The following is a 19,571-nucleotide window of genomic DNA, read 5'->3' on the forward strand; positions in this document are numbered from 1 at the left end:
GAGCTTTTTCACTGACTGCAAAGAAACTTCGAGACAGTAGTAGGCTTTTCATACCATTGTGCCGCCCCTATTCTAGTTATTGGCCGAATATCTCTTCAGTGACATTTTCCCACACAACATGCGCACTTCATAATGTGATTATAGATATAAAATCTCTGTTACTAACTGCAGTGGACCCCTGGGTCTATCAGTTTTGCTCGACCTTTCAGCATAATGATGGGCCATTCTGTATTTCCACATCATTCTCGTGCTCTCTCCCTGTACCTTCAGAGTCGAGAAATCCTTAATTATATTGAGTGCCTTGCTTTCCAATCCTTACGTGGTCGAAAATTCGCTAGGTTCAGCAGTCTCTGAATGTCAACATTTATTCTCATCTCAATGCCGAATTGCCTGTCTGCATCTAATGCTGCGACCATTTCGAGTCAATGTTCAATCAGACAGTATTTTATACAAATCAGATGACTGGTCTTTTTGAACAATATTCAAAGGGCTTACCTATACAAGTGACCACACGATCAGCTGAGAATGACAGACACAGGCATTCAGTGGACAGGAACAGGCCAAGTGTCAAAGACGTGAGTCAAAGATACTGAAACCTGGTGAACGTGAAGCACCACGTGGGGCATACTGAAAAGTGAACGTGAGCGCGAGGTGAACATTTTTTACTTTGTTCCTGAACTTTGTAACAATGGAACCTGAACGACCAAGGAGAGAAACACGAAAAGGTAGGTTAAGATACAGATGGCCAAACATGTGCCTTATAATTGAACTATTACTTAATGGAAACCAAGATTAAGAATCATGGGGTATGGCAGAAGAAGGTGAATTGTTCGGGTGAGAGTTTGTTGGATTCAATCACAAGAATGAGAACATAAATTAAATGTGCTTAATGATCAGCGAAATGGATAATTATAAAACACACTCAATTCACTTCAAAAGAATAGCCTAGATGCCAAAAAACGGAAGGATATCTGTTCAAGTTTTAGTACTGTGCAGACCAGGTTAGACTACTACAAAATACAGCCCGTCAAAATATGCAGAGAGCAAAACTCTGCATGGCATAGCAGTGCATTGATTTCTTTTTAATGCGGAATAGATGGCGAGGTGAGCTGTGTTGATGACAACACTAATTTTGTAGAATCACAGAGATGTACCGCACTTAAACAGACCCTTCAGTCCCACTCGTCCCTGCCGAACAGATGCCTGAACCTAATTCAGTCATATTTACCAGCAATTGGCCCATATCTCACTCAGTTCTTCCTAATCATAATCCACCCAGATGTATTTTAAATGCTGTCATTTTAATACCTTCCGCTACCTCCTCTGGCAGCTCATTCGATACACTGAGCACTTTCTGCGTGAAAACGTTGCCATGTGGGTCACTTTTATATATTTACCCTCCCAAACCAAAACTGTGCCCTCTAGTTCTGGAATACCCCAAAACAGGGAAAAAACCTTTTCAACTTATTCTATTCATGCCTTTCATGATTAATAAGCCTCTGTAAGATCATTGCTCAGCCTCCGACGCTCCAGCTAAAACAGCCATACCCTATCCAGCCTTTTCCTGAAGCTCAAATACTCCAACCCTGGCAAATTCCTTTTAACGTCTTTACTGAATCATTTCAAGTGTCAGAACATCCGTCTGATAGGAAGGAGAACGGAATTACACGCAATGTTCCTAAAGTGGCCTAACCAATGAGCTGGACCGCAGCAACATGACCTCCCAACTCCGATACTCAACAGTCTGACAAATAAAATGAACCATACCAAATTCCTTCCTAGCGACCCTATATTTCTGCGACTCAACTTTCAGAAACTATGAACATGCACGTCAACGTTTCTTTTATCATCAAGAATCGCCATGTGACATTACATTTATGTTTATCAACCCTGGTCTGATTTTTTTTTTTCCAAATGAAGCACATTGCATTCAACTAAATTAAACTCCATGTTCCAGTTTTCACACGACTGGCACATCTGATCAATATCCTATTGAAATTTGACGGAACCTTCTTCACTGCCCACTACACCTCCAATGTTGTTGTCATCTGCAAACGTACTAACTATACCTCCTTTGTTCACATGCAAATCATTTATATAAATCACAAAAAAAAGTGGAGCGAGCATCGAACTTTGTGGGACACTACTGTTTACAGATCTCTAGTTTGATAAACAGTCCTCGACAAGCACTCTCCGTCTTCTACCTTCGATCCAGGTTGGAGCCAAATGGCTACAGCTCCCTGCTCTGGATGTAGGTTTGCTCACTGAGCTGGAAGGGTCGTTTTGAGACGTTTCATCACCATACTACGCAATGTCTTCAGCGAACTTCACGATGAAGCACTGGTGCTATAGCTCACTTTCTAATCATGTGTCTGGGAATCCTTGTTCGGCGATGTCATTTGCTGTGGTGTCATCATTTCCTAAGGTGGTGCTACTTCCTGTTCTTTCTCTCAGGAGATGCTAACTTGAATCCAAGTGAACTTGAGTGGTGATAGAGTTCCAGCTGGAATGTCATGCTTGTCGGAGTTCTCGTGCGTAGCTCTGTTTGGCTTGCCCTCGGATGGATGTGCTGTCACAGTCGAAGTATTGTCCTTCCTCATTTGCATCTAGGTATAATAGTGAGAGTGGGCCATGCCTTTTTGTGACTAGCCGATGTTCATACATATTGGTGGCTAGTTTTCTTCGTATTTGTCCAATGTAGTGTTTGCTACAGTTCGTGAAACATTAAAAATATAAGTTTTGCGTGATGCCTCTATAGGGTCTTTCATTTTTGTTCACTGCTGTGCTATGGTTTTGGTGGGTTTTGGGGCTTTTCTGATGCAAAGGGTCTGAGTAGTCTCAGAGTAATTTCCGAGATAACTTAGATGTAGTGAGGAATGGCTCGGATTTCTGGATGAGTTTGGTCTGACTGTTTGGGCTCGTTGTTGAGAAACTAGCGGTCTGTGTTCATTGGGGACCTATTTTTTAAAAATACACTGTATAGGCGATTTAGCTCTGCGCTTCGTATTCCTTCTGTGCTTCACTGTGTGATGGCCCGTTGAAATAATGTTGCAATGTAGTTTCATTTGTGAATGTTGGGATGATTGCTTCAGTAGTTCAATACTTGTTTGTATGTGTTGTTTTCCTATAGATGCTGGTTTGAAGTTCCACATGGGCTGTTCGCTCTACTGCGACATCTAGCAATGTCAGTTTCTTTTTTGTTTTCCTCCTCTTTCGCGACGTTTATGCTGGTAAGCGTATTATTGATGGCCTTAAAGGTTTCCTCAAATTTGCTACATTAAGTGATTACAAAGAATTCATCCACGAAGCGGACCCAAAGTTTGGGTTGGTTTGACAGCAGAACTATCTGGTCGAGTCTCTGCATTACTTCCTCTGTTTGAATTCCTAACATTGGAGATCCCAGGATTGTTCCGTTGGTTTATCTGTTTTATTTTTGTTGAAGGTGAAGTGGGTGTTAAGGGATAGTTCCTCGAGCTTGAAGATATTGTCCTTGCTGATGAAGTTGGTGGAGTTTGGTGCATGTGTCTTTAGTGCTTCTATTAGTGTAGTCAGTGTTACAATGTCCAGGTTGATGTTGATGGATGTGAACAGGGCTGTTCAGTCAGATGGCTTTGTCAAAGGGAAATCCATGCCGTCTAACAGAGGGCCATCCACGAACAGCTGTACTTCCTGCACGAATGCCTAAGGAAACAGGTGCTACCTCAATGTCTTAACTAGTATCTTAGTAGGAGGATTATAAACATACCTCCTTGAACACCCTACGTGACAAAAGAATGGCAGAGTAAACTTTCCACAGAATACTTCAGAAAATTGTTAATGAGGTCTAAAACAGGCTATATCAATACAATCGGGAAGTCTTGCGCAAACACATCTTCACTCACTACTGTAACGTTCCATGAATGGAGAGACAAATTCGAACACGCGCTCGAAATTAGACAACGACAAACACGAGAAAAGAAACGGAAAACTTGATCTGCAGAACAAAATAGACAAACTTACAAAAAATAACAACACGGACAACACAGAAGAATGGATTTTAAAAGCACTTATCTTACCAAACATGAATAGCCACAGAAAAAGCCATCTTAGTACGAGGATTAGGATGCGGACAAGAACGATTTCTTTACTGCATGATAACACCAAATTGCCAGTTGACCAAAGAGCTACACGACATCTAAAACACTTAATAGAAGGCTCTCGCCATTCCATCTACTACATTCAAAACTTTTTGAAAACTATCAAAGATAGCAAGATAGAAGAGAATGAAAAATGGTCTACTTTGAATTAACCGCCATTTTCACATCCGCCAATGTCAACCTGGACAAGGAAATACTCACGGCACCCAAATGAACAGAGTCGACCGTTTTCTCGGCAACGCTGTTTTTTTTTCTATTTCATACCCAGGAACACCCCAATTCCTTTGTGCTGCAATTTTCTTTGATTTCCTTCACATTAAATAATGGCTTGATTTGAGGCTCTCCGTGACAAAGTATATGACCTCATGCTTCGTTTTTGCAATATACTTCATGTGTGAGTTATTTGCCCACTCGCTGAGCTGACCTACATCCACATTGAGATGCATGACATCCTTACTGCAACAGGCCTTCCCACATATAATTGCGTCATCAGCAAACTTAGATTTTTATCGCACTAAGTCCCCACCGTCATGAATGTAAATAACTGATACCATCGCAATGATATTTGTGATAATCCAGGAGATACATCATTTTATCCTGATAAGTACCTATTATTCCGGGCTCTCAGACTTCTTTGTGTTAACCAACATCGTTCCATGCTTATAAAATACCCGTAATACAGGGAGTGCCTGTCTTGTGCAGGGACCTTCATATTGTAGATAGTCTCTTGAAACCCCAATGAACTGCCTGCAAGGATTTCGAGTAAAATGGTGCATGACTCCCTTTCTCAAAACCATGTTGGTTCTGCTTAATGTTTGTCGAAATTTCCTGGAATTCTGCAATAAAAAAACACAGTGCAACATAATTCCCTGCTTTCTGTCTCTCTCTCTTCTAGAAGGCGGGTGCGACATTGGAGTTTCATTGGGATACTCATCTAATCTGGCCAATTATGGAATATTTCACGCAATGTCGTCAGTTACTATGGAAACACTTCTTTTAAAACTGTGAAGCAGTTGCTGGTAACTTACCTACACTTCGTTTCACCGTTTTATCAAAATCCTAGTTCCTTTGTGAGGGACCGATTGAGCACTTGCCTTCTCTTACCATCTTGTTTATATCATTGAAATCCATAGAATTTTCTCCTGTGAACAACAATGTTAAGTACTGGTTTAAATTCTCCACTTTTCCCATTTAATGAATTCCCTAGTGACATACTTCAAGTGTCCCTTATTTACACTTCTGTTTTTCTCGCGTCCAAGAGTGACATATTAATCTTGAACTACAATAAATATCGCAAATCTGTCCGACACAAGCTCTCACCAATGACATGTTTGCTTCAGTGTCTACCACTCTACACACACTCACATTCACCTGGATATATTTTCTCATCCCATATAAGATAAAAAGCTCTAATTTCGATGTCTGGTTATTTTCAATAATTTGCATGCGGATGAGCACTTAATCATCTGAGAGTGACAAAATTCTTCTAGTTTCTGTCTGTCTATCATTTCCATTTGAAAATTCAATTTTTCAGGAGGATGCCTCCTACATGACTTCCTTTTCTGTCAACCACAAATCTAGTGGACAGGGCCTTCAGCTAATTCGCGCCCAAGCCCTCACTCCTTCCCCTCCTGCCCAAAACAGTGATCTAGATTCCCTTGTCCTCACATCCGATTGCACTGGAATCAACAATCACAGAATCATTCTCTGCTAATTCCGTATTCACCAGCGGACAGCAGCATCAAACGCATCTTCCCCTTCCATCCACTATCGGTAATTCACAGGGACCATTCCCTCTGTAAGACCCTCCATCAGGGAGAAAGAGAGGACTGCAAATGTTGGAGATTAGAGTCGCGAATGTGGCGCTGGATAGGCACAGCAGGTCAGGCAGCATCCGGGAAGCAGGAAATCGACATTTAGGGCAAAAGCACCTCGTCAGAAATGAGGCTGAGTGCCTCGGGGTGGAAAAGTGAATGCCGATTTTCCTGCTCCTCGGATGCAGCCTGAATTGCTGTGCCTGTCCAGCACCACACATTTGACACATTTCACCACACCAACACTTCACAACTCCTCCATGGCAGTTTTCATGGAATTGCAGAAGATGCAACGCTTTCATATTCACCATTTCCCTTTGTACTGTTGAAGACTCCAATCGCACCTTTAAGATGTAGCAGTATTTGTTTTGTACTCTTTAGGTCCAGTCCACTGTAATTGCAGCTCACAATGCAGACTCCTTTACTTTGCTGAGGCCAAAACGTAAGGCTACTTTAGGAGAATTCCAGCTGTCTGTAAGAATAAGCCTGGCCATCTCATTGCTTCACACTTCAATAATCTACCTTTCTCTCATGCTGATATTTCGGTGCTTAGCTGGTGCTGATTTCCAACGAAGCACAACCCAAGATCCAGTCAGACCTCACTTTACATTTTGGTACGTTCAAGCCTGTCGGATTTAATATTCCATTCCATAACTCCACAACTTGATTCCCATTACGACTGTACTCCATTTTTCATACATTCACCCTCTTTGTCTCCCTTAGAAATTGCGTGTTTGAGTCTTGTTTATCTTTCATTCAAAAGACAAAACGCCTTTCTCCCATTCATCACACCTTAATTTACATTAATCTAATATCTGTATCTCCTTCACCATAATTAAAAGCCCATTGCGTTGCGGCATTGCCCCTCCATGTGCTGTGTTTCCCATCATCCAATCCCCACCGATGAAAAGACATTACAAATCCGAATTTTCAATCCTTTTTCAGTTCTGAAAAAGTGTCACACTGGATATGAAACGTTAAAGGGTTTCGCTGTCAGCACAGATGTTGCCAGACGTGTTGAGTTTCTCAAATTTTAAATTGGACAAATTATTTTGGATATTGGAAATGGAAATAAAAATAGCAGGAGAACATAGAAGCGAAAACGAATGGTCTGTGGATCTGAAAGACCAAGTCTGCATTGACTCCACAGATGCAGCCAGACTTTCTTTTGTTCTCCAACAATTGCTGCTGTTGAAGAAGTTTCAAAGGCGTGCGTCAGAGCTCCTGAAACACCCTGTCCGACATGGAGTGTCATACAATGTGAAGTGAGTGATAACGCAAGATGCATAAATTCATTGATTCTGAAGCGATATAGGGCTGGTATCGCTGACATCACAGAGCTCTTAATCACGAACAAGGAGAGAGACAGAGATAAATACATTCACATTAAACACAGAGGATGGGTCTCCTGGAAGCTAAACGATTCAGATAATATTTAAAAATCTTTGAGAAATAACTCACATTGGAGGTATGATACAATGACAAGACACCAACAGAATGAGAATATTAAAATAGCCACGTCAGAAATCAGAGTACGTCACTGAGGTCAGGGTTAATGGGTGAAGGCTTCTTGGTCTAAACTGTGGGACCGACAGCCCAATTGTATTACAGGTATTGCAGCTCAGAACTGGGCATTCATGTGGTGCTGTAGAAGCCACCAGCAGAAGCAGAATTGTAACATTTTTTCCTGAGATAATGCCTCAGTCTACAATTAACATCAAACCGATCATCACAGAGTGATGAGTTTGCGTTAAAATGCATAGGTCAGAACCATATGTACTTCGAAATGCTGACAGTTCTGTACCGCTGACACACTTAATTGCTGACATTCAAAGGAGCAAAATTAACATCTGATAGAGAAGGGAATGGCCCCATAAAAATCTTATCAGATCAAAGCTGTGCAGTCCTGCCACATCCAGTCATAAATGAAGATGGACAATGACATTTTCTTAAAATGCTCAGGAGTTTGCGATATCGCTGCTAATGATATAATTTGTTGCCCATCTCTAACTGCCAAGAGAGCAGTTCAGAGTCAAACACATTGTTGTACCTCGACAGTCACTTGTCGGCCAGAAAAGTTGCAAAAGTTAGTTTCCATTCCTAATAGACTTTAATGCAGCAGGTGAATTTTTCAAATATTGTGCATTTGTTACATTATTTAGTCAAGATTCCAAATGTTTGGTGAATTCGAATTCCGCCAGCTGCTCTGCCAAGATTTGAACCCACGTCTCCAGAACCACGCGTTAATTCACAGCCTACCGGTAGTAGCAGTTGCTGATTGCTTATCCACACAAAGAACTGAAAATCTCAGCACAATAGTTTGAAAGACAATGATGCAATGTTGAAGCCATTCACAGCTAGAAGTGTTGTGTGGATGATGTCAGCAAAATCACAGTTGGTAGTTTTCGCTTCGATTTACTACACATGGCATCAGGCAACAGCGGTACAGGAGGTATGATAAAGGCAATGGGCCTTGACAATATTCCTGCAACAGGACTGAAGACTTGTGCTGTAAAACAAGCCATGCGCCTGGGAAAACTGACTCATCCTTGTTCCAACTCTGACACCTACCTGGCGTTGTGAAAAAAACGCAACCATGTCCAGTACCCTCAGAGAAGAATAATTACAATCTGACCAGTTGCCACATCCTCAGTCACATCACCATCTTTTGACATAGCAAGCAAGCAGCACAGAAAGTATCAGTTCAGCGTGGTTTCCGGTAGTCCTCCATATGGAGATGGTGCCTGTGTGAAAATGTCACTGGATTACACCAGACTAATAATCTGGCGGGTGGTGGAATTTAAAAACAATTAATAAAACATCGAGATCTGAGATCTGGTGTTGGCAAGAGTAACTTTGAAGCCAATGTAAGCACTAAAGTGCTTCCTCAGTGTGATGTCAGGATGAGTTCTGCTTTGTTTTCCTGGTCTTGTCTGAATGTGTCTCCAGACACACAGACAAATGATAAACTCTTCAATGGTCTCTGATATAGCTGAGCAAGACAGTCAATTGTGTCGAACAGCTGTGAGGTCTTAAATGATTAAACCTGTGAGAACACACAGCACCAGCGTCTGTATCAAAAAAGGGAATGTGAAACACCGTCCTGTTGATTCTGCGGACCGTTCCTTCTGAACATCTGAGAGCCTGTGACAACATTTGCAGAGCTTTTACACAGACTGCACAGAAACAGCGGGCACGAAGTATGGCATTTAACACATTGAACAAACCCCATTCTAGTTCATGGCCGAATTTCTCTTCAATGTACTTTTCTCAAACACTGTACATATCCTTTAACGTGATCTTCTCACACAAGCCAGTTATCAAATATTGAGATTGACCGTTGGAAGAATTTAAAGTAGGAACTGCAGGTATCTTTACAGTGCATGATATTTTTCTATACCATTCAGTATAACAAAACCTGACACATTATTTGCACACGAAACACCTGTTACCACGCAATCCCTTTTTCGTCTAGAATCCTTATTTATATTTAGTGACTTGACTTCCACACCCTATTGTGGAAAATAATTTCATAAGGTTTTCAGCCTTTGAATACTGACCTTTACTCTCAATACAATGCAGAGTGGTTTGCCTATACCTAACACGGTGGCTCATTGTTTTAGATGTCCCAGTCAGGGAAATTACCATCCCTTCTTCCTATCTGTCTCACACTGTCAGCATGTTGCATGTATCACTGAGATCCCCTCTCACATTATTCGAAACCCCATGCAATACAGGTCCACTCGATTCAAAACCTTTGAAACAGAAATCCTGTCATGTCAGAGATCAGTCTGGTCATGTGTTCCTGTCGTCCCTCAATGTCAGGTTTGCCCTTTATTAGGTAGGGTAAGCAAAACGGCACACAATACTGCACGATGTTCGAGGTGAAGTCTCACCACGGCCGTGTACAACTGCAGTAAGACACCCTTACCACTGGACTCATATCCCGCTTATGATGAACGTCAACACACAATTTACCTTCCAACTTGCATTCTATTCCTGCAATATTATCTTCAGTGACTGCTGTACAAGGAGATCCAGATGACTTTCAGTTTTACGGCTAATCAATTGGTATGTCTATGTACCCTGATCAGGCAATATCTTTTAAAAAGTTAGTCTGCCGTTCTCTTTACCACCGGAGTGCCCAAGGTAACAGCTATCACAATGCATTTCATCTTCCATGCGTTTACCAGTTCAATCCACTTCTCTAATCACCTTGAAGCATCTTTAAATTCTCACCAACTCACAATCCATAATCGTACAGTGCCATCAGCAGGTTTGGGAATATTGCATTTGATTCCGTCAACTAAATCTTTGTGATGCTTCAGGGATAGCTCGGGCCCAGGCACCAAACCCTGTGATATGACGCTCGCCGTCACCTCCAAAACACATTGCTTTATTCCTTCAAACTGTCGCCTGCCAGCTGTACAATTCTACAACTCGATCCAAGTATCATCCATAATCCCCAACAGATATTAGTTGTACAATACGCTTCAGCCTTTTCAAAAATCATTTCGAAAATCAAAATGCGTTGCATCCTTTACTTCTACGTCATGTACCTACCAGTCAGTCTCTCCAATATTATTCCCATTTCGTAAAACTGCTTTGAATTGTCTATGCCTATTGGTTTCATTCTATCATCTCTCTCTCACCAGGATTGTGTCCCCCAGTACTGTAGACAATTTTTAAATTTTGTTTTGTTTTGCTTCTTCTGTGAAGACAAAATTGCAGTAGTTGGCCCACAGTTCTGTCATTTCCCTGTTCGTCTTTCTCCATTCTCTGCTCTCAGTGTGAAAGGAAGCTGCACTTGTTTTCTCTTAACTTTCCCATTGGCAGCCCCATCTTATAGCACTTCTTTATGCACTGTTTAGCCAACCATCGAGTCCTGTCTTGAGATTCTCAATGATTACCATGGGGAACCTGACAAAATGCCTTGCTGAAATGAATGAGCATCATAGTAGGCTCATTCATTTTCAGGATGTATGGATTGCAAGGAGATTTGGCTATCTGGATTCAGAATTGATTGGCTGACAGAAGGCGGAGAGTGGTTGTAGATGGAAAATATTCTGCCTGGAGCTCAGTGAAGAGTGGGGTCTCGCAGGCCTCTGTTCTTCGGCCTCTGCTCTTTGTAATTTTTATAAATGATTTGGATGACGATGTTGAGGGGGTGGGTTAGTAAACTTGCAGATGTCATAAAGGTTGGAGGTGCAACTGATAGTGTTGAGCACTATTATAGGATACAGCGGTATATCGACAGGATGCAGAGCTGGGCTGAGAAATGGCAGTTAGACTTAAACCTGGATAAATACGAAGTAATGCATATTGGAATGTCGAACTCCAGTGTTGAATATAGGATTAAAGACAGGATGCTTAGCAGTGTGGAGGAACAGGGGGATCTAGGTGTGCAAGTATACAGATCTCTCAAAGTTGGCACCCAAGTAGATAGGGTCGTTAAGAAAGCATATGTTATTTTGTCTTTTAATAACAGGGGGTTAGAGCTTAAGAGCAACGAAGTGTTACTACAGCTCTACTAGTCCCTGGTGAGACCAGACTTGGAATATTGTTTCCGGTTTTGTTCACCCTACTATAGTAAAGACACAGAAGCTTTGGAGAGAGTCGAAAGAAGGTTTACCAGGATGCTGCCTGGACTGGAGGGCATGCCTTATGAAGAAAGGTTGAATAAGTTCTGACTTTTCTCTGGAGAGAAGGAGGAAGGGAGGAGACCTGATCGAGGTATACAAGATAATAAAAGGAATAGATAGAGTCAATAGCCATATACCTTTCTCCAGGGCAGGATTGACTGTTACCAGAAGTCATAGTTATAAGATATTAGGAGAAAGGTATAGAGGAGACTTCAGAAGTGGGTTCTTTATGCAGAGAGTTGAGAATGCATAGAATGCATTGCCAGCGGTGGTGGTGGAAGCAGAATCATGAGGGACATTGAAGCGACTGCTGGACATGCGCATGTATAGCAGTGAGTCGAGGGGTGCGTAGGTTAAGTTATTACATTTTACATTAGTGTTAAACCTCTGCACAACATCGTGGGCCAAAGGTTCTGTTCTTGTCTGTACTTTTCTATGTTCTACGTTCTCCATGTTCTATGATTGACCTTCCATAGCCATACAATCACAGAAGCATAAACTATGCACCATTAGAAAAACAACACAGTGTATATTAGTCAAACTTTCCGACACGAAGCCCATAGTTGTGAATTTTTTTATGCATCATGTGCACGTCCAAGTGGTTTCTTTATAGCGATTCTGAGGTTACGGTGACAATGGTCCTCTCAGGATGTACATTCCCGCTCGCAACACCTAGTGTCTGAAAAAGAACCTTCAAAACCTCTCTAAACTGTCCCTGCCTCTCATAATAAATGATATGCTCCATCTCAGTGAACACGACTGTTCATCCCCTCTGCACCCCCTCCAGTGCAATTTCATCCTTCCTGTAGTGTGGCGCCCAGAGTGGCATACAATGTTCCATCTTTGGTGAAATCAATTTCTGTTTAGCTCGTAGAATCTGTGCTTCGATGAATAAAGGTTATACACACAGCCCTGTGTGGCTTCTCAGCTGAATTATTATCCTGTCCACTCACATTCAGTTATCTCTGGTGAAGCAACTTCTGAGTTTTCAATGGTGACGCCTTTCTTTGAGTATTCCACTGTCTGGTTCCTACTTTCAAAGTACATCCACTTCTTATTCACATCCCATTTGCCATTGACCTGCCCATCTGACCCATCCATCCATATCTTCCAGTAACGTAAGACAGACCTCTTCACTGCCAACTACGTGGGCAATCTTTATGTTAAACTCAAACTTACTTATCACACTCACCCCATCCCTATCCAGACGCAAGTCTACATCATTGATGGTTACGACAAAAAACAAACGATACAACACTTATCCCTGTCTCTTGTTACTTGCTCAATTTTGGATGTAACTTGCCTTGATATTCTGAGATTATACATCCTTTATCAGTTTTGCGTGTGAGGCATTATCAAAGGCCTTGCTGAGAACACATATAATGGAACACGCCAAAAAGAATTTAGTAACATTTATGAGGCATGACTTCTATCTGATAACGTCATACTGATTATTCTGGATCCTACCTTGCCTATACAAATGAAGAACAATTTTCTCCTTTTCTGTTTGTGCCTATAGTTTCCCTAACACTGATCTGCTGTTCACTGCTCTATACTTCCCTGGTCTGTCTCCACCAATCCTCGAGCACATCCCCTGTGACCACATCCGACTTAAACGATTGAAGATGGAACATAGACCATTGAAAATTACAGTACAGTACAGGCCTTTCAGCCCTGGATGTTGTGCCGACCTGACTTCATTCTTTCCTCTTCCAAACACCTGAAAATTATGCCTCCTTGTGATTGCCATTTACACCACGGGAAAACGTATTTGGCTATCCAGTCCATCTATGCCTCTCATTATCTTGTGTAACTCTATCAAATCAGTTCTCATCCTTCTTCATTTCCTTGGGTAAAGCCCGAGCTCACTGAACATATCTTTTGGAGACATGTCTTCCAGTCCAGGAAGCATTCTGATAAGTGTCATGGCCTTTCCTTTCGCGTGTCCAACAACGTGAAGGTTCAGTAGGGGCGATTGAGAGTTATAAGGTAGCCAGGAAGGAGCTAAAGAGGGAGCTAAGAAAAGCGAGAAGGGGACATGAAAAGTCTTTAGCTGGTAGGATTAGGGAAAACCCAAAGGCTTTCTATAGGTATGTCAAGAATAAAAGGATGACTAGGGTAGGTATCGGTCCAGTCAAGGATAGTAGTGGGAAGTTGTGTGTGGAGGCGGAGGAGATTGGAGAGACATTAAATCAGTACTTTTCATCAGTATTCACTCAGGAACAGGACACTGTTGCTGATGTGAATATGGAATCACAAATAATTAGAATGGATGCCCTGGAAATATGCAGGGAAGAGGTTTTGGGAATATTGGAAAGGATGAATATAGATAAGTCTCCTGGGCCTGATGGCATTTACCCCAGGATCCTATGGGAAGCTAGGGAGGAGATAGCAGAGCCATTGGCCTGGATTTTTATGTCGTCATTGTCAACGGGAATAGTACCAGAGGACTGGAGGATAGCGAATGTGGTCCCATTGTTCAAGAAAGGGAGTAGGGATAGCCCTAGTTACTATAGGCCAGTGAGTCTGACTTCAGTGGTGGGCAAAGTCTTAGAGAGAATGGTAAGGGATAAGATTTATGAACATCTGGGTAGGAATAACGTGATCAGGGATAGCCAGCATGGTTTTGTGAAGGGCAGGTCGTGCCTCACAAACCTTATTGAGTTCTTTGAGAAGGTGACTATGGAAGTGGATGAGGGTAAAGCAGTAGATGTTGTGTATATGGATTTTAGTCAGGCGTTTGATAAGGTTCCCCATGGTAGGCTAATGCTAAAACTTCGGAGGTATGGCATTGAGGATACATTAGAGGTTTGGATTAGGAATTGGCTGGCTGGAAGGAGACAGAGGGTAGTAGTTGATGGATTATGTTCATCTTGGAGCGCAGTTACTAGCGGTGTACCACAAGGATCTGTTTTGGGACCATTGCTTTTTGTTATCTTTATAAATGATCTAGAGGAAGGACTTGAAAGCTGGGTAAGCAAGTTTGCGGATGACACGAAAGTCGGTGGAGTTGTGGATAGTGAGGAAGGAAGTGGTAGGTTACAGCGGGATATAGATAAGTTGCAGAGCTGGGCGGAAATGTGGCAAATGGAATTCAATGTAGCTAAGTGCGAAGTCGTTCACTTTGGTAGGAATAACAAGATGATGGATTACTGGGCTAATGGTAGGCTACTTGGTAGTGTGGATGAGCAGAGGGATCTTGGTGTCTATGTACACAGATCTCTGAAAGTTGCCACCCAGGTAAATAGTGCTGTGAGGAAGGCATATGGTGTACTGGGCTTTATTGGCAGAGGAATTGAGTTCCGGAGTCCTGAGGTCATGTTGCAGTTGTATAAGACTCTGGTGAGGCCCCATCTGGAGTATTGTGTGCAGTTTTGGTCGCCATACTATAGGAAGGATGTGGAAGCTTTAGAACGAGTGCAGAGGAGGTTTACCAGGATGTTGCCTGGAATGGTAGGAAAATCTTATGAGGAAAGGCTGAGGCACTTGGGGCTGTTCTCATTGGAGAAGAGAAGGTTTAGGGGAGATCTGATAGAAGTGTATAAGATGATTAGGGGTTTAGATAGGGTAGATACTAAGAACCTTTTACCGCTAATGGAGTCAGGTGTTACTAGGGGACATAGCTTTAAATTAAGGGGTGGTAGGTATAGGACAGATGTTAGGGGTAGATTCTTCACACAGCGGGTTGTGAGTTCATGGAATGCCCTGCCCGTATCAGTGGTGAACTCTCCTTCTTTATGTTCATTTAAGCGGGCATTGGATAGGCATTTGGAAGTTATTGGGCTAGTATAGGTTAGGTAGGACTCGGTCGGCGCAACATCGAGGGCCGAAGGGCCTGTACTGCACTGTATCCTTCTATGTTCTATGTTCTATAACAGCATGGGATAAACCTCATCCAGTCCTGAGGTTTTGTCTAATTTTATACGAGGCAAAACCAATCATCCCTGTTCGCATTTTATGTAAATCTATTCAAGAGCTTCACAGTCGATCTGCTCGAATTCTGTATTTGCATAATACGTCTCCATAATAAAACATTTGTTAAGATTTCATATAACAATCTATCTATGTTCTCCAGCTTCACACACAGTTTGCCTCCTTGTTTTATAATGGACACTAATTGTTATCTGGTAATATTTTTCCACTTGGTGCAATTGTGAAATGTCCTGGGATTCGGACGACCTTTGCCTGTTTGCACTTCATCATTTCCGGTGTTCGTCGGTACACTCTGCGTGAATTTTCAATGTTGCACTGTGATCACCTCTGTTCGTTGAATCTAGAATGAACACGGGCCGAGAATCATTATCAGACAATTTTCGAATGTGAAGCATTAATATGGAGAATCCCCATTCAGTATATGTAATCAGTATATACTTGCTTATATCAAAAATCTTGCTTTTACTTTCTCGGTGAAAGTGAGGACTGCAGCTTCTTGAGAGTCTGAGTCGAAACGGTGGCGCTGAAAAAGCACAGCTGGCGAGGTAGCAACCGAGGAGGAGGCGAGAAGAAGTTTCGGGCAGAGGCTCTTCATTAGAAATATGGGATGAAAGCGGAATGAGACTGACAGGCCCTTTTCACCTTCCGCCGCGTCCATCTTCTATCCCACCTGTCTGCTCCTTCATCCACTCCGACCTGTCACTGTCATTTCCCACCTGGATCTACCCAACACATTGCTAGCTACCTTGCCCCAGCTTCAACACCACCCCCTATTTTTCTCAGCCTTTTGACTCACATTCCTGATGAAGTATGGCCGAAACGTCGTCTCTCCTGCTACTTAGTTGCTGCATGACCTCCCGTGCTTTTCCAGTGCCACACAGTTTTACTAGCACTCTTGAAGTGTCCAATAGTACAATTTTAAATAATAGATTCCAACGCATTCCCTCGTGTAGATGACAAGATAACTCCTCTGTAGTTCTCAACGCAACCTTTTCTTCACTTTTTAAACCATTGGACTGCGATTATATCCTTGCAGTTTTAAAATGAAAAATACATGATCTCGCAGGAAATCAATATGTCGATTTCTGCTTGTTCTGATATTCCGGTATCAGGTGTATCTGGTCCGTCAGACTTCTCCATGCTCAATAAAGCAACGTTTCCAATTATTACCTTGTTACTTATATAAATGATTGAGCTTTACTGACACAGATCGTTGGGCCATACGTTATTCCTGGGAGATTTTCTATATCTTCTTCCATGAACACAGACACAATTAACTGCTTCGTTTCTCTATCACTTTTCTGTTCATTATAATGCATTATCTTTCCCGCCCTTTCACTGTTCCACATTTGATATGGCTTTTATTTTCGTTTCAAGTATTAATAGAAGATTTCCGTCAGTTTTTATGCTTCTTGTTATTCTGCGTCACTGTATTCTTTTCGTTGATTTTCTTATCAGTTTCTTGATCCTTCCTTGTTGTGTCTCAAGTTTCACTGAATCAGCAATCTCTGGAATTTTTCTGAGCCACTTCCTTTGATCTAAAAAAAATGTTAAGCTTTTATAATGTACCATCATCCCTCAACTTTCTCTTTTGCTATTTGCACCCTGAAGGGATATAGGTACAGTTGATGTTCCGGAGTGTTTCTGCAAGGAACAGTCATTGGCTGTTTTGTTGAAACCGTTTTTATGTTAAATTCCACTTCATTGAAGTCATCACGTCCTTCATTCCTTCTTGGCTTACGTGACTCAGACACTTGCAATTGAAAAACAAATCTGGTTTGTGTTCAGACGTCATGCCAAATTCACTATTTCCAATAGCTCCTTTAAAGCAAGGTTTTCAAATGAGCTCTTTTGATCACTCAACACCAACTCCAAACCAGTCCAATCTGAAACATGGTGCGCAATACGCTGTTAAAGGCAACCATTTCATACATGCTCATGATATCCATTTCCCCTCGCATTAGCATTCTCTTGGTTTAATGCAGGTTTGATACAAATTGAATTGTTTCATCATTTCTGTCGTACCCACAAACTGGTATATTTAATTCCCTAAGTTTATAAAATGCCCATCATTCGCATTTCAGTTTTCCTCTTTACTATGTAACTTCCCTCATTTTTTTGCTTCTTCATGCTGCTTCTAATCTCCACCCTACAAGATTCAGTGTAGTCTGAGTGACGGAACCTCTGGGAGATGAACAGTAGATTCAGGCAAGGTGTTTGCCAAGGCTGATCTCAGTATTGATATCAGGTTGCAACATCTTATCTCTTCTTCTCAAGTGTCACTGTGACACTTTTACCAGATCTCCTGTTATTCTGGTGGAATCATACATGATTCCAAAATTCCATAAATTTATATTGGCGTTCAATCACAATAATTTCTCTAAAACCATTTCTGTCCTAATTACATCCTTTTTTTTCGCACCAGACTTAGAATTTCGAGCATTGCTGCATTTCTTTTTTTTTTGGTGTTTATGCCCAGGGAGTCCCAGGCAGGCGACCTGGATTTGTTTACGAAGGATCATACGGAATTAATCTTTCTGCTTTGGTTTGAGACAGTAACTTGCAAATTGACGTAAAATATTTGGATTTGTCAAGAGAAAGCAGAAATCAACTCGGCCCAGGTGAATGAAGCAAACAACCATGAGAAGTGCAAGGCAAGCATTTGGGGGCATCAACAATACAGAGCAATACACAGTAAATGAGAGGATTGGCAGTGTGTGCTGATTCCAGAAGGTAAAAGAACACTTCAATGATAACTTTCAGTGAGAGAATGGTTTCATTTCCTCTATCGGCTTGCGGACTGTGTGCAATTCTGGTCACCCTGTCACACGGAATGATGGAATTGAACTGGAGAGACAACAGAGGAAATGCGTTACTCTGTAAAAGCGAAAGTGCAGTTATGAGGAATGTTTGATACAGAGGATGCTGAGAGGAGATTTGATCATCAGTACTGATCAACGTGGAGACCTCAGCAGTGTTCTGCATAGCTGCAGCATGACATCTCAACTCTGACTCTCAACGTTCTGATTGTGAAATCTAGGAAGGAGAAGGTAGTCACTGCAGATGCTGGAGATCACAGTCAAGATTAGAGTGATGCTAGAAAAAGCACATAAGGTCAAGAAGCATCCGAGGAGCAGGAAAATCGATGTTTCGGACAAAAACACTTCATCGGGGATGGGAAGTCTCTTTTTGTTCTCTTCCTCTTTGGTGAATATTATGCAAGTAAGTATATTGTTTATGAGATGCAGGTTTCTTCGAATTCGTTTATTTTATGACGAAAAAACGTGTTATCCAAACACCGGATGCAAAGATTGGTTTGGAACATGTGAAGGGCTTTTTGTGAGAATCTCCTGATAACAGCTTCTGCTAAGAACCCTGGTATTGGTAATCCCATGCGTGTCCCGTATTAAGGGTGTGTGCCCTTCTTTCCTCCTGTTTCGGGTTGGTGCGGATGTCTGTCTGATGGCCTGCTGCGTTCGTTCCACAAGTCCATTCTCTTTTGGATTGGTTTCCAGTGCTAATCGAAGTTGATTTTGTTTGCAAACCTGTAGTTGCTGTTCATCCATCTGACTAAAAACTGTATCGGTTGCACAGGCAGGATACTAGCCGCCAGGATGCACGAGGACCAAATAGCCACCAAAAGACATGAACAACTATTGCTATTATCTTCACGACATGCAAACAGGGACACCACTTCGACTTGAACAATGCAATCATCGTAGTGCGAGCTCAAAAAATGACAAGTACTGTATTTCCTGGTTATGGATGAGAATCCCAGCTTTTGTGAAGTCTATTTTGTTGGGCATTTCCTGCGTAACTACTGGAGACAGCAAAACAGAAAGAATCGGAAAATAGAGTGATGCAGTGAGTTTTACACTTCGAGAATGGTACTGACGCTAATAGAGACATGAAAACTCCCAGTTTCCGCTGTGGCCTGTGGTAACTCATCTCTCTGGCGCGGAGAATTCTCTTCACTCAGGATCTGGACTACCTGTAAAAGGTGAAGGCAGAGTCAAGTAGACACATATGATACCACATGAAGAGAT

The sequence above is a fragment of the Hemiscyllium ocellatum genome, chromosome 21, assembly GCF_020745735.1.
Source record: "Hemiscyllium ocellatum isolate sHemOce1 chromosome 21, sHemOce1.pat.X.cur, whole genome shotgun sequence".
Lineage (NCBI taxonomy): Eukaryota > Metazoa > Chordata > Chondrichthyes > Orectolobiformes > Hemiscylliidae > Hemiscyllium > Hemiscyllium ocellatum.